Source organism: Muntiacus reevesi, chromosome 6 (genome assembly GCF_963930625.1).
Source record: "Muntiacus reevesi chromosome 6, mMunRee1.1, whole genome shotgun sequence".
Classification (NCBI taxonomy): domain Eukaryota; kingdom Metazoa; phylum Chordata; class Mammalia; order Artiodactyla; family Cervidae; genus Muntiacus; species Muntiacus reevesi.
In genome coordinates, this window is record NC_089254.1 from 106,828,151 (window position 1) to 106,840,947 (window position 12,797).

The following is a 12,797-nucleotide window of genomic DNA, read 5'->3' on the forward strand; positions in this document are numbered from 1 at the left end:
CCTTACATGCCTCCTGAGAAAGCAAGCAGCAACAGTTAGAACTAGATGTGGAACAACGGACTGGTTTCAAATTGAGAAAGGAGTACGTCAAGGCTGTATATTGTCACCCTGCTTATTTGACTTATATGCAGAGTACATCATGGAAATGCCAGGCTGGAAGAAGCACAAGCTGGAATCAAGATTGCCAGGAGAAATATCAATAACCTCAAATATGCAGATGACACCACCCTTTTGGCACAAAGTGAGGAGGAACTAAAGAGACCCTTAGTGAGGGTGAAAGAGGAGAGTGAAAAAGCTGGCTTAAACCTCAACATTCAAAAAATGAAGATCATGGCACCCGGTTCCATCACTTCATGGCAAATAGATGGAGAAACAATGGAAGCAGTGACAGACTTCATTTTCTTGAGCTCCAAAATCACTGCAGATGGTGACTGCAGCCATGAAATTAAAAGATGCTTGCTCCTTGGAAGAAAAGCTCTGACCAACCTAGACAGTATATTAAAAAACAGAGACATTACTCTGCCAACAAAGGTCCATCTAGTCAAAGCTATGGTTTTTTTTCAGTAGTCATGTATGGATGGGAGAGTTGAACCACAAATAAGTCTGAGCATTGCAGAATTTATGCGTTTGAACTGTGGTGTTGGAGAAGACTCTTGAGAGTCCCTTGGACTGCAAGGACATCCAACCAGTCCATCCTATAGGAAATCAGTCCTGAATATTCACTGGAATGACCAATGCTGAAGCTGAAACTCCAATACTTTGGTCATCTGATGTGAAGAACTAACTCGTTGGAAAAGACCCTGATGATGGGAAAGACTGAAGGCAGGAGGAGAAGGGGATGACAGAGGATGAGATGTTTGGATGGCATCACTGATTCAATGGACATGAGTTTGAACAAGCCCCAGGAGTTTGTCATGGGCAAGGAAGCCTGGCATGCTACAGTCCATGGGATTGCAAAGAATCAGACATAACTGAGTTACAGAACTGAAATACCCTCAAGTTCCATCCATGTTGTTGTAAACAGTGAGATGTCTTTCTCTCTTGTGGCTGAATAATATTCTACTGTGTGTGTTTGTATACACACACACACACACACACACACACACACACACACACACACACACGGCTTCCCTGATGGCTCAGTCGCAAAGAATCTGCCTGCAATGCAGGAGTTGCAAGAGACGTAAGTTTGATCCCTGGGTCAGAAGGACCCCCTTGAGGAGGAAATGAGAACCCACTCCAGTATTCCAGTCTGGTAAATTCCATGGACAGAAGATCCTGGCAGGCTGCAGTTCATGGGGTCACAAAGAGTCAGACCCTACTGAGCACATGTATATATACGCATACACTCTATATCACCTGTATCCATTCATCCATAGACAGAACCTTAGGTTGTTTATGTATCTTGGCTATGTGAATAATACTGCAGTGAAGATGGGAGTGCAGATACCACATCAAGATTCTGTCTTCCTGTCCTTTGGATAGATATCCAGAAGTAGGATTGTTCAACATATAGTAGTTATATTTTTAATTTTTTGAGGAACCTCCGTACTGCTTCCCATAGTGACTGCACTAATTTGCTTTCTTACCAATAGTGCACAAAAGTTCCCTTTTCTCCATATCCTCACCAACACTTGTTATTGCTTGTCTTTTTTTAAAATTTATTCTTAATTGAAACATAATTGCTGTATATTTTCACTTTGCTTATTTAACTTACATGCAGGGTACATCATGAGAAATGCTGGGCTGGATGAAGCACAAGCTGGAATCAAGATTTCCAGGAGAAATATTAATCCCTTCTGATAAGCAGAAAGAGGAGAGTGAAAAAGCTGGCTTAAAACTCAACATTCCTTAAACTAAGATCATGGCATCTGGTGCCATCAATTCATGGCAAATAAGTGGGGAAACAGTGGAAACAGTGACAGATTTTATTTTGGGGGGGCTCCAAAATCACTGCAGATGGTGACTGCAGCCATGAAATTAAAAGACACTTGTTCCTTGGAAGAAAAGCTATGACCAACCTAGACAGCATAATAAAAAGTAGAGATATTACTTTGCTAACAAAGGTCCATCTAGTCAAAGCTATGGTTTTTCCAGTAGTCATGTATGGATGGGAGACTTGGACCATAAAGAAAGCTGAGCGCCGAAGAATTGATGCTTTTGAACTGTGGTGTTGGAGAAGACTCTCGAAGAGTCATTTGGACTGCAAGGAGATTCAACCAGTCCATCCTAAAAGAAAGCAGTCCTGAATATTCATTGGGAGGACTGATGTTGAAGCTAAAACTCCAATATTTTGGCCACCTGATAACAAAGAACTGACTCATTTGAAAAGACCCTGATGCTGGGAAAGATTGAAGGTGGGAGGAGAAGGGGACAACAGAAGATGAGATGGTTGGATGGCATCACTGACTCAGTGGACATGAGTTTGAGTAAACTCCAGGAGTTAGTGGTGGACGGGGAGGCCTGGTGTGTTGCAGTCCATGGGGTTACAAAGAGTCGGACACGACTGAGTGACTGAACTGAACTAACTGACTTGCTTTACAGTATTGTGTTGATTTCTGCCAAACATCAACATGAATCAGCCATAGGTTTACCTTATTATTGATTGTCTTGTTGATGATGGCCATTCTAACAGGTATGAAATGATATCTCATTGTTGTTTTGATTTGCATTTCCTGGATGATTAGCAGTGTTGAGAATTTTTTCAATTATCTGTTGGCCATGTGCATGTCTTCTTTGGGAAAATGTCTATTAAGTCTGTCTGCTCATTTTTAAATTGAATTGCTTATTTCTTTTGCTTGAGAGTTGTATGAATTCCTGGTATACTTCTTTATTTTTATCCTTTACCAGATATTTGATTTAACAAATATTTTCTCCCATTTCATAAGTTGCCTTCACATTTTGTCGATTGTTTCTTTTGTTGTGCAGAAATTTTTTACATTGATATAATCTCACTTATTGATTTTTACCTTTTTTAAAAAGATTTTTTCCCCCAGTATTTCTTTATTTGACTGTACTGGGTCTAAGATTTTTGCTTTTGTTGCTTGTGCTTTTGGTGTCAAATTCAAAAAATCATTGCCAACCTGAGGTCAAGGAACTTACCCACTATGTTTTCTTCTAGGAGTTTTGTGATTTTAAGTTATATGTTCAAATCTCAGTCCATTTTGAATTGATTTTTGTTTTTGGTGTATGATATGGCAACCCACTCCAGTGTTCTTGCCTGGAGAATCCCAGGGAGGGGGGAGCCTGGTGGGCTGCTGTCTATGTGGTCACACAGAGTCGGACACGACTGAAGTGACTTAGCAGCAGCAGCAGCACAGGCATCCAATTTCATTCTTTTGCATGTGGCTGTCTAGTTTTTCCAAAACCATTTATTGAAAAGTTACGTATTTCCCCACTGTATACTCTTGGCTCATTTGTAATAAACTGATTTACCATATACACATGGGTTTATTTCTGAGGTCTGTGTTCTGTTCCATGTGTCTGTTTTTGTGACAATACTATACCATTTTAATTAGTATAGCTTTGTAATATGGTTTTAAATCAGAAAGTGTGATGCCTCTAGTTTTGTTCTTCTTTCTTAAAACTGTTTTGCCTATTTGAGAATTTTTGTGTTTCCTACAAGTTTTAGCACTGTTTTTTCTATTTCTGTGAAAAACACCATTGGAATTCTGATAGGAATTGCATTGAATCTGTAGATCTCATTGGGTAATATGGACAATTTTTGCAACATTAACTCTTTCAATTCATGAACATAGAATACCTTTTCATTTATTTGTGACTTTTAATTTCTTTTATTAATGTCTTGTTTTCAGTGTACAGGTCTTTCACCTCTTTAGTTAAATTTATTCCCAGATGAGTTATTCCTTCTGATGCTATTGTAAATAAGATTGTTTTCTCTTTCTGATAAATCATTATCAGTGTACAGAAATGCAACTGATTTTTGTATATGATTTTTTAATCTGCAATTTTACTTAATGTGCCTATTACTTATCACATTTTTGGTTGGATCTTAAAATTTCCTGTAAATAAGATCATGTCATTTGAAAATAGAGATAGTTTCACTTCCTTCTGACTTAGATGTCCTTTATTTCTCTCTCTTACTTAATTGCTCTGCCTAGGGCTCCCAGTACTATATTGAATAAAACTGGCAAGACTGAGCATCCTTGTAATTTTCCTGATTTTACAGAAAAAGCTTTTCACTGTTGATTATGACAGCTGTAGGCTTGTTGTATAGGGCCTTTTCTATGAGAGGTATGTTCCCTTTGTATCCAGTTTGTTCAGAGTTTGTATCATGAAATGACATTGAATTTTGTCAAATACTTTTTCTGTATCTATTGAGATGATCACATGGTTTTTATTCTTCACTGTATTAGTGTAGTGAATCACATTGTGGATGTTGAACCATCTTTGTAGCCCTCATTTCCTTGTTTTTGAATAGTGTATTTTCTTACCTAGTTGCTCTAGTTAGAACCTCTGGTAAAAAGTTGAAATGAAGTGATGAGAGCAGATATCCTTTTCTTATACCTAATCTTAGCAGGAAATTTTTCAGTCTCTCGTCATTAAGTATGGTACTAGTTCGAATTTTCACAGATGACTTTTTACCAGGTTGGAAATGTCTTTCTCTTTCTAGTTTGAGTGTTTTTATTATACTATGAAATGACATTCATTTTTCTCAAATACTTTTCTAAATCTATTGAAATAATCTTTCTTTATACTATTCATATGACTTACTAAATTAATTATTATATCAATTGATATTAAGCCAGTATTTCTTCCTGAGGCAAATTTCACTTGTTCTTGGTGTATACTTTTCATATAACTGCTGGGTTCACTTTGCTTTTATTTTGTGGATGATTTTTGCATCTATATTCATAAGATATATTGGCATGTAATTTTCTTATATGGATGTGTCTTTTTCTGACTTGGCATCAGAATAATACTGGCATCATGGAATGAATTTAAAAGTGTATTTTTCTGTTTTTGGAAGAGTTTGTGAAGAATTGGTATTAATTCTTAGATATCTGGAAGGATTTATCAATGAAGTCATTTGGGTCTGTGTGTGTTTTTGCTTTGGGATTTTTTTGGCAAAAATATTTTTTATTGATACTTGAATTTCTTTATGAATTATAGATCTATTCAGACTTCCTATTTCTTCCTGATTCAATTTTGATAGCTTATTAATTAGTTCATTTTATCTAAGTTATCTAATCTTGGGAGCATAAAATTGTTCATGATATTTCCATGTAATTGTTTCATTTCTGAAAGCTCAGTAATAATGTTTCCTCTTTCATTTGTGATTTTAGTTATTTAATTCTCCTCCATATATTTTTGGACAAGCTATCTAGAGATTTATCAATTTGTTCATATTTTTAAGAAAACAAGTTTTGGTTTTGTTAATTTTCTATTTTCTAGATCAATAATTTCCATTCTAATCTTTACTATATCCCTCTTCTGGTTGCTTTAGGTTTAGTGTGCTTTTAATTTATTACTGTTTTAATGTGAAATATCATGTTACTGGTTTGAAATCTTTGTTTAATATAGGTATTCCCAACTATGAAATCTCCTCCAAGCATTGTTTTAACTGCACTCTCTAAGTTCTGCCATGTTGTTTTTTCATTTTCATTCATCTCAGAGTATTTATAATTTCCTGTTTGGTCTCTTTTTTTGACTCATTGGTTATTTAAGATTGTGTAGTTTAATATCCACATATTACTGAATTCCTCATTTTTTTCTGTTATTTTACTCTATTTTGGCTGGAAAAATGATTTCAAGTTCTTGGGTTTCCTTGGTGACTCAGTGGTAAAGACTCTACCTGCTAATGTAGGAGACATGGGTTTGATCCCTGGGTTGGGAAGATCCCCTGGAGAGGGAAATGGCAACCCACTCCAGTATTCTTGCCTGGGAAATCCCATGGAAAGAGGAGCCTAGTGGGCTACAGTCCATGGGGTCACAAAAGAGTCAGACACAATTTAGCAACTAAACAGTGACAACAACACAAACTTATCATAGTTTGTTTCATGTCCTTATAGATGATCTAATTAGGAGAATATTCCTTGTGTACTTGAAAAAAAAATGTATAATCTGCTGGTGGTGGTGGAGTATTCTTGTATTAGACCTAGTTGATTTATAGTGTTTCTCACATTTTTTATTTCTTTGTTGGCCTTCTGATTAATTGATGTATGCATTATCCACAGTGGAGTACTGGAGCCTACAGCTCTTGCTGTGGAACAGTCGATCTCCCCTCGACTTTGGTTATTTTCTGCTTCATGTGTTTCAGGGCCCAGTTGTTACGTTCATATGTTTGTAATCATTATATTTTCAAACTCATCGAATCATTCCTCTGTTGGTTCAAATCTGTCATTAAGCCCCTAGAAGTAAAATTTTAAATTTCAGTTCTATTTTCAAATATCAGAATGTTTATCTTTTTTCTTTCTTAAAATATAATTTCTATCTCTTTATTGACATTCTCTACTTGACGAGATATTGTCATCATTACTTCCTTTATTTCTTTAGGTGTGATTCTTTCTGTTCTTTAAATATACTTATATTTGCTGCTTTGATGCCTTGTCTTCAAATCCAATATCTGGTCCCTCTAACAGGCAGTTTCTGTTGCCTGATCTTTTTCCAGTATAAGGATCATAGTTTTCTGTATCTTATACTTTTTGTGAAAAACTTGACATTTTAGGTAATATGGTGTAGCAACACTGATTCACCATCTCTTCTTCTGGGGCTTGATTTGCTGCTCTTCCACATTTGCTTAATGACTTTGCTAGGCTCTAGTCTATATGTCTTTTAGCTCAGTTGGTAAGGAATCTAAAGAACCTCCTGATGAAAGTGAAAGAGGAGAGTGGAAAAGTTGGCTTAAAATTCAACATTCAGAAAATTAAGATCATGGCATCTCGTCCCATCACTTCATGGTAAATAGATGAGGAATCAATGGAAACAGTGACAGACTTTGTTTTTATGGGCTCCAAAATCACTGCAAGATGTTGACTGCAGTGTTGCAGATGACTGCAAGATGTTGACATGAAATTAAAAGACGCTTGCTCCTTGGAAGGAAAGTTACGACCAACCTAGACAGCATATTAAAAAGCAGAGACATTACTTTGCCATCAAAGGTCCGTCTAATCAAAGCTATGGTTTTTCCAGTAGTCATGTATAAATGTGAGAGTTGGACTACAAAGAAAGCTGAGCGCCGAAGACTTGATGCTTTTGAACTGTGGTGTTGGAGAAGACTCTTGAGAGTCCCTTAGACTGCGAGGAGATCCAACCAGTCCATCCTATAGGAAATCAGTCCTGAATATTCATTGGGAGGACTGATGTTGAAGCTGAAACTCCAATACTTTGTCCACCTGATACAAAGAACTGACTCATTTGAAAAGACCCTGATGCTGGGAAAGATTGAAGGTGGGAGGAGAAGGAAACGACAGAGGATGAGATGGTTGGATGGCATCGCTGACTCAATGGACATGGGTTTGAGTAAACTCCAGAAGTTGGTGAGGGACAGGGAGGCCTGGTGTATTGCAGTCCATGGGGCTGCAAAGAGTTGGACACGACTGAGTGACTGAACTGAACTGAACTCCCTGCAGTGCAGGAATCCCCAGGTTGATCCCTGGGTCAGGAACATACCCTGGAGAGGGAAATGGCAGCCCACTCCAGTATTCTTGCCTGGAAAATCCCATGGACAGAGGAACCTAGTGGGATCACTCCATGAGATCACAAGAGTTGGACTAGTCGCTAAATTAAACCACCACCAGGCTCTTTTGGTGATGTATGCTTCTCCCACCCATTCCTGTCCATTTTGCTGTTGGGAGAAATACCAACAACCTGAGATATGCAGATGATACCACTCTAATGGAAAAAAGTGAAGAGGAACTAAAGAGCCTCTTGATGAGGAGGAAAGAGGAGAGTGGAAAAGTTGGCTTAAAACTCAATTCTCAACAAATCTAAGATCAAGACATCTGGTCTCATCACTTCATGGCAAACAGAAGGAGGAAAATTGAAAACTGTGCCAGATTCTATTTTCTTAGAATCCAAAATCACTACGGACAATGATTGCAGCCATGAAATTAAAAGACACTTGTTCCTTGGAGGGAAAGCTATGACAAACCTGGACAGCATATTAAAAAGCAGAGGCAGCACTTTGCCAACAAAGGTCCAAACAGTTAAAGCTATGGTTTTTTCACTAGTCATATATAAATGGATATGAGAGTTGGACCATAAAGAAGACTGAGAACCAAAGAATTGATGCTTTAGAATTGTGGTGCTAAAGAAGATTCTTGAGAATCCCTTGGACTGCAAGGAAATCAAACCAGTCAATCCTGAAGAAAATCAACCCCGAATATTCATTGAAAGGACTGATCCCGAAGCTCCAATACTTTGGCCACCTTATGCAAAGAGCTAACTCATTGGAAAAGATCTTGATGCTGGGAAAGATTGAAGGCAAGAGGAGAAGGGGGTCACAGAGGATGAAATGATTAGATAGCATCACCGACTCAAAGGGCACGAAGTAAGCAAACTCTTGGAGATAGTGGAGGACGGGGGAGCCTGGCATGCTACAGTCCATGGGGTTGCAAAGAGTTGGGCATGACTCTTGAAATAACACAGGTTTAAATTGTGTGTACTTTATATATTGTACTTTATTTTTGCATCACATTATCTTTTTGATTTTTATGTAATCAAATTGATATTCTTTCCTTACTCTTTTTCAAATCTTGGACATATTTTCCCCCATCACATTACAAAGATTTACCCATACTTCTTCTGTTACTTATATGGATTAATTTTTTTACATTTAAATTTCTAATTTATTTGGAATTTGAATGGCATCAGGAAATGGATGCAGTTTTATCTTTTTCTATATTGTTATTTCAATATTGCTTATTAGTCCACCTTTTTTCCCACTGATGTTAGATGCTGCTTTAGTGAATATAAATGTAACATAATATAACTGAATTGAATATAAATGAGTATAATTTGATCAATTTAGTCTATTTCTGAATTTTGTTTGTGTTTCACTGTTCTATCTATTCATGCACCATACTGTTTTAATTATAGAAATGATAATGTTCTACTATCTGGTAAAGATTCTGGTCTCTCTGGTCTTCCTTCATTAATGATTTTTCTTGATTGTCAAGGATAGCTTTTCTATTTTCTTCTTCCAAATGAACTTTATAATCAACTATATTAGTTGCATGAAAAAAAAGTGATGACAAAAATGTTTTAAATTTATATTTATGTAAAGACATGTTAAAGAAGTATCTAATGTAAATTTTATAAACTGCCTTAAATATGAATCAGTGTTGAATTTGGCCAAATGACTCTCCTGCACCTAGTTAGTTTTCTTCTTAATCTATAACTAGAATGGGTTGTAAGAATCAATTTCTTCATGTTGGGCCACCCTAGTATTTCTGAAATGATCATACTATCATGGTGTATTCCTTTTTAGTGTCTAATAATGGCCTCTTCTTCCACCATCAAGATCATGGAATGGCTAAGAATTCAGGGGTTATCAAGGCAAATATGGGTTTTGGAGGTATGGAGCTAAGAAACCTTTCTAGGCAAATCAGGAAGAGAATTGTGTCTTTTCTGAGAGTAATAGAAAAATGTAGGAGAAAAACACAATTCCTTGTTTCTTATTTTCTTACTGTCGGAGACAAGTGGTAAATAAAGCTGATATCTACAACTGTCTGTAACCATCCATCGCTCTGATGACTGCTGAGACTCAGGAACACTGGGGGGAGAAGGCCTGGACTAGAAGTGGTCTCTCACCCCAAGGCCCCTGAAGCCAAGGGCACCAAGAACCACCCCCTTCATGTAGCCTCCCTTTTACAACCACTGTTCTCTTCACCACTGCTGGAGGTTGATAACTATAACCACCAATCTCTGCAAAGTAGCGTGGGTAAGCAGACCAGGGTTCACAATTCCTGCCGGTGGAAGTGTGGGTATATGTTCTCATTGTTGTTGTTGTCATTGTTGTTCAGTCACTCAGTCATATCCAACTCTTTGTGACCCCATGGACTGCATCACAACAGGCTTCCCTGTCCTTCACCATCTCTCAGAGTTTGCTCAAACTCATGTCCATTGAGTCAATGACACCATCGAACTATCCCATCTGTCATCCTCTCTCCTGCCTTCAATCTTTCCCAACATCAGGGTCTTTTCCAATGAGTCACTGCTTCACATCAGGTGGTCAAAATATTGGAGTGTCTGCACCAGCATCAGTCCTTCCAATGAATATTCAGGGTTGATTTCCTTGAGGATTGCCTGGTTGGATCTCCTTGCAGTCCAACGGACTCTCAAGAGTCTTCTCCAGCTCCACAGTTCAAATGCATCAATTCTTCAGCACTCAGCCTTCTTTGTAGTCCAACTCTCACATCCATACATGATTACTGGAAAAAAAAAAACAAAACAAAACATGAGGGACCTTTGTCCTCAAAGTAAAGTCTCTGCTTTTTAATACACTGTCTAGGTTTGTCATAGCTTTTCCTCCCAGGAGCAAGTTTTTCTTCCAAGGAGAGGACTCTGGATGGAGACAAATCCGCTGCCTGCTGTGGTGCCCTCAACCACTGCAGTCATCCCCATGGAGCACCGTGAGGGCACTCAATGTGAAAGCACCAGATACTGGCCCCAGATTGCTCAGTGTACATCTAAGGAATCATTTCAAAGAGCCCAGTTCTTGCACCTTTCCTACATAGAAAACTACTAAATTCACTAACTGAAGATATCTGGTTTTCTGTAATTTACCACAGTCTTTTGATGTTTCCGACCACCTGGTGTTTGTTGCAAAATCCTATACATAGTGACTCTTCCCTTGTCTCATGGGAGTGGACTCTCAGAGCTATCCAAGAGGCTGCCTCCTGGGACAAATTCTCAAATAAAATTAATTCTCAGCTTTTCGGTTATACATTTTTTTCAGTCGATTTCTTGTTTAAACTGTTGAACAAGACAGATTCTCCTGAGAACTTGAAAGCTAAACTCTCCTGAGAAAACCACAACTCTCTCTTCACTGAGACTTCCATGGCCCATCCTGGCCAGAGGTGTAGGTAGGGCATGAGGAAGAACACAATCTAGTAACTGAGCAACGCCAGACCCTGTAAAGCAGGAGGGGAACGTGTGGGTCAGTAAGAGGAGCAAGACACAGGCAGAGCAAAGAGAAAGGCGATAGAATAGATCCCTAGAGCTGTTCCAACAGACTACTACTAACTGAGGAGCTTGAAAGCAAGACCTTGACTGCCTCATGGTTCTAGTTCGAACTCAAGATGGTGGCAGAACCGTGCTCTCTGAAGGCTCTCAGCTCCTTCCTGGCCTCTTCCGGGCTTCTGGGGTTGCTGGCAATCCTCAGCTTCTAGATGCATCACTGCAACGTCTTTCCTCTTGCATTTCACTATAAGCAGAAGGAGGAACCAGGCTGCACCTTCCACAATTTGCTTAGAAATCGCTTCAGCTAAATGGTCGGGTTCATCACTTACAAGTTCTACTTGCCACCCAACAGAACAGGCAGTATCCCCAAGATACAGCAAGCTTCTTTCCTGAAGCGCCCTGTGGTCTCTCACAGCTCCCAGGAGAGATGATCAGACACTGTGACTGGATTTCTGGGCAAGATTTAGGTCATTTACTATAACCCCAAACAAGAAGTATGATTTTGGAAATTTTGATGTGACTGCAGGCACATGGAGAAAAAACTTTCAACCTGGCAAACCTAAACAATATTTATGGGTATATTTCTGTCTCTTTAAAAAAAAAAAACAAAACAAAAAGGTGTTTTCACTAGCCCCTCCCAATTTGCTTCCTGGCTCTGAGGTTTCAGAGGTGCAGCAGTTAAAGCAAAAACAGAGGCTCAAACAGATCTCTGGAAGAAACCGGACAGCTCATCAAATCCTTCAAAAGCAGGTGAGCCTGGCTGAGAAGAGGTTCCAGAGCGACAGAGCTGTAGGGGCAGTAGGATAGCTGAACTTGGAGAGGGTGTGAATTCTGGCCTGAGAAGGGACCACACGTGCTGTGCAAGCAACTCTACCAAGACGATGCTGCCAGAGCAGGAGTGGTGGAGGGTAGGGAGGGGAGTAAGGATTTTGTTAACATAATATCCATGTATCTCATTTTAACATGACAATCTTTTCCTGAATACTACACCTTCCACCCAGCTGTTGTTGGGATAGACATTGAGTACACTTGATAACCCAGACATTTCTCTTAAGAAGAAATGCGTTCCCAAGGCAGGTCTTTAGAGTTGCAGGCAAATAGGGGCCACTTAGTCCTAATCTCTTTTTTAAAATTTAGTTTCTATTTTATATTGCTGTATAGTTGATTGTAAATCAACTAATTTTTTGGTGGTAAATGGTATTTGAAGACTGAAATCTGGCATTAAGTGTGCTCATTGCTACTGGGCTGCTCATTTTTATGCCTTTTCAATGAAGTTCAAAACTATACAAACACACATAGTCAAGAATAGGATTCCTGAAAATAATTTTTTGCAGGTCTTTCTGGAGGGAGAGTAGTGGGGGAAGTTAAATATATCCCACTGGGGATGGACAAAGAAATGACTGCATTGTCAAGTCTCTTGGAACAGTCTTTTGTGTAGTTCACTCACAACACAAAATACAATTAGGCTCGTTTGCTTCTTTTGATTTTTACTAGTACTCTAAATACAACTTTTGGTGTATAGTTGTGTAAACTATTTATATGGTTTTAAGATCAGCTTAGCTGGTAAAGAATCTGCCTGCAATATGGGAGACCTGGGTTCGATACCTGGGTTGGGAAGATCCCCTGGGGGAGGGAGAGGCTACCCACTCCAG

At 38.7% G+C, this 12,797-nt stretch overlaps 1 protein-coding gene across 2 annotated transcripts in view; it reads left to right on the forward strand.

The window, feature by feature from the left end:
- LOC136171070 (GTPase IMAP family member 7-like) overlaps window positions 1-12,797 on the forward strand; it is a 221,791-nt gene that overhangs the window by 203,625 nt on the left and 5,369 nt on the right. Inside the window, exon 1 of one of the 2 annotated variants that reach the window (XM_065939757.1) lies at window positions 11,827-11,895. The exons of the other annotated variant lie outside the window; for it this stretch is intronic. The gene's annotated coding sequence lies outside the window, so the exon portion shown is untranslated. Of the gene's footprint in view, window positions 1-11,826; window positions 11,896-12,797 lie in introns of those variants that run through there. 2 annotated transcript variants of the gene reach the window in all.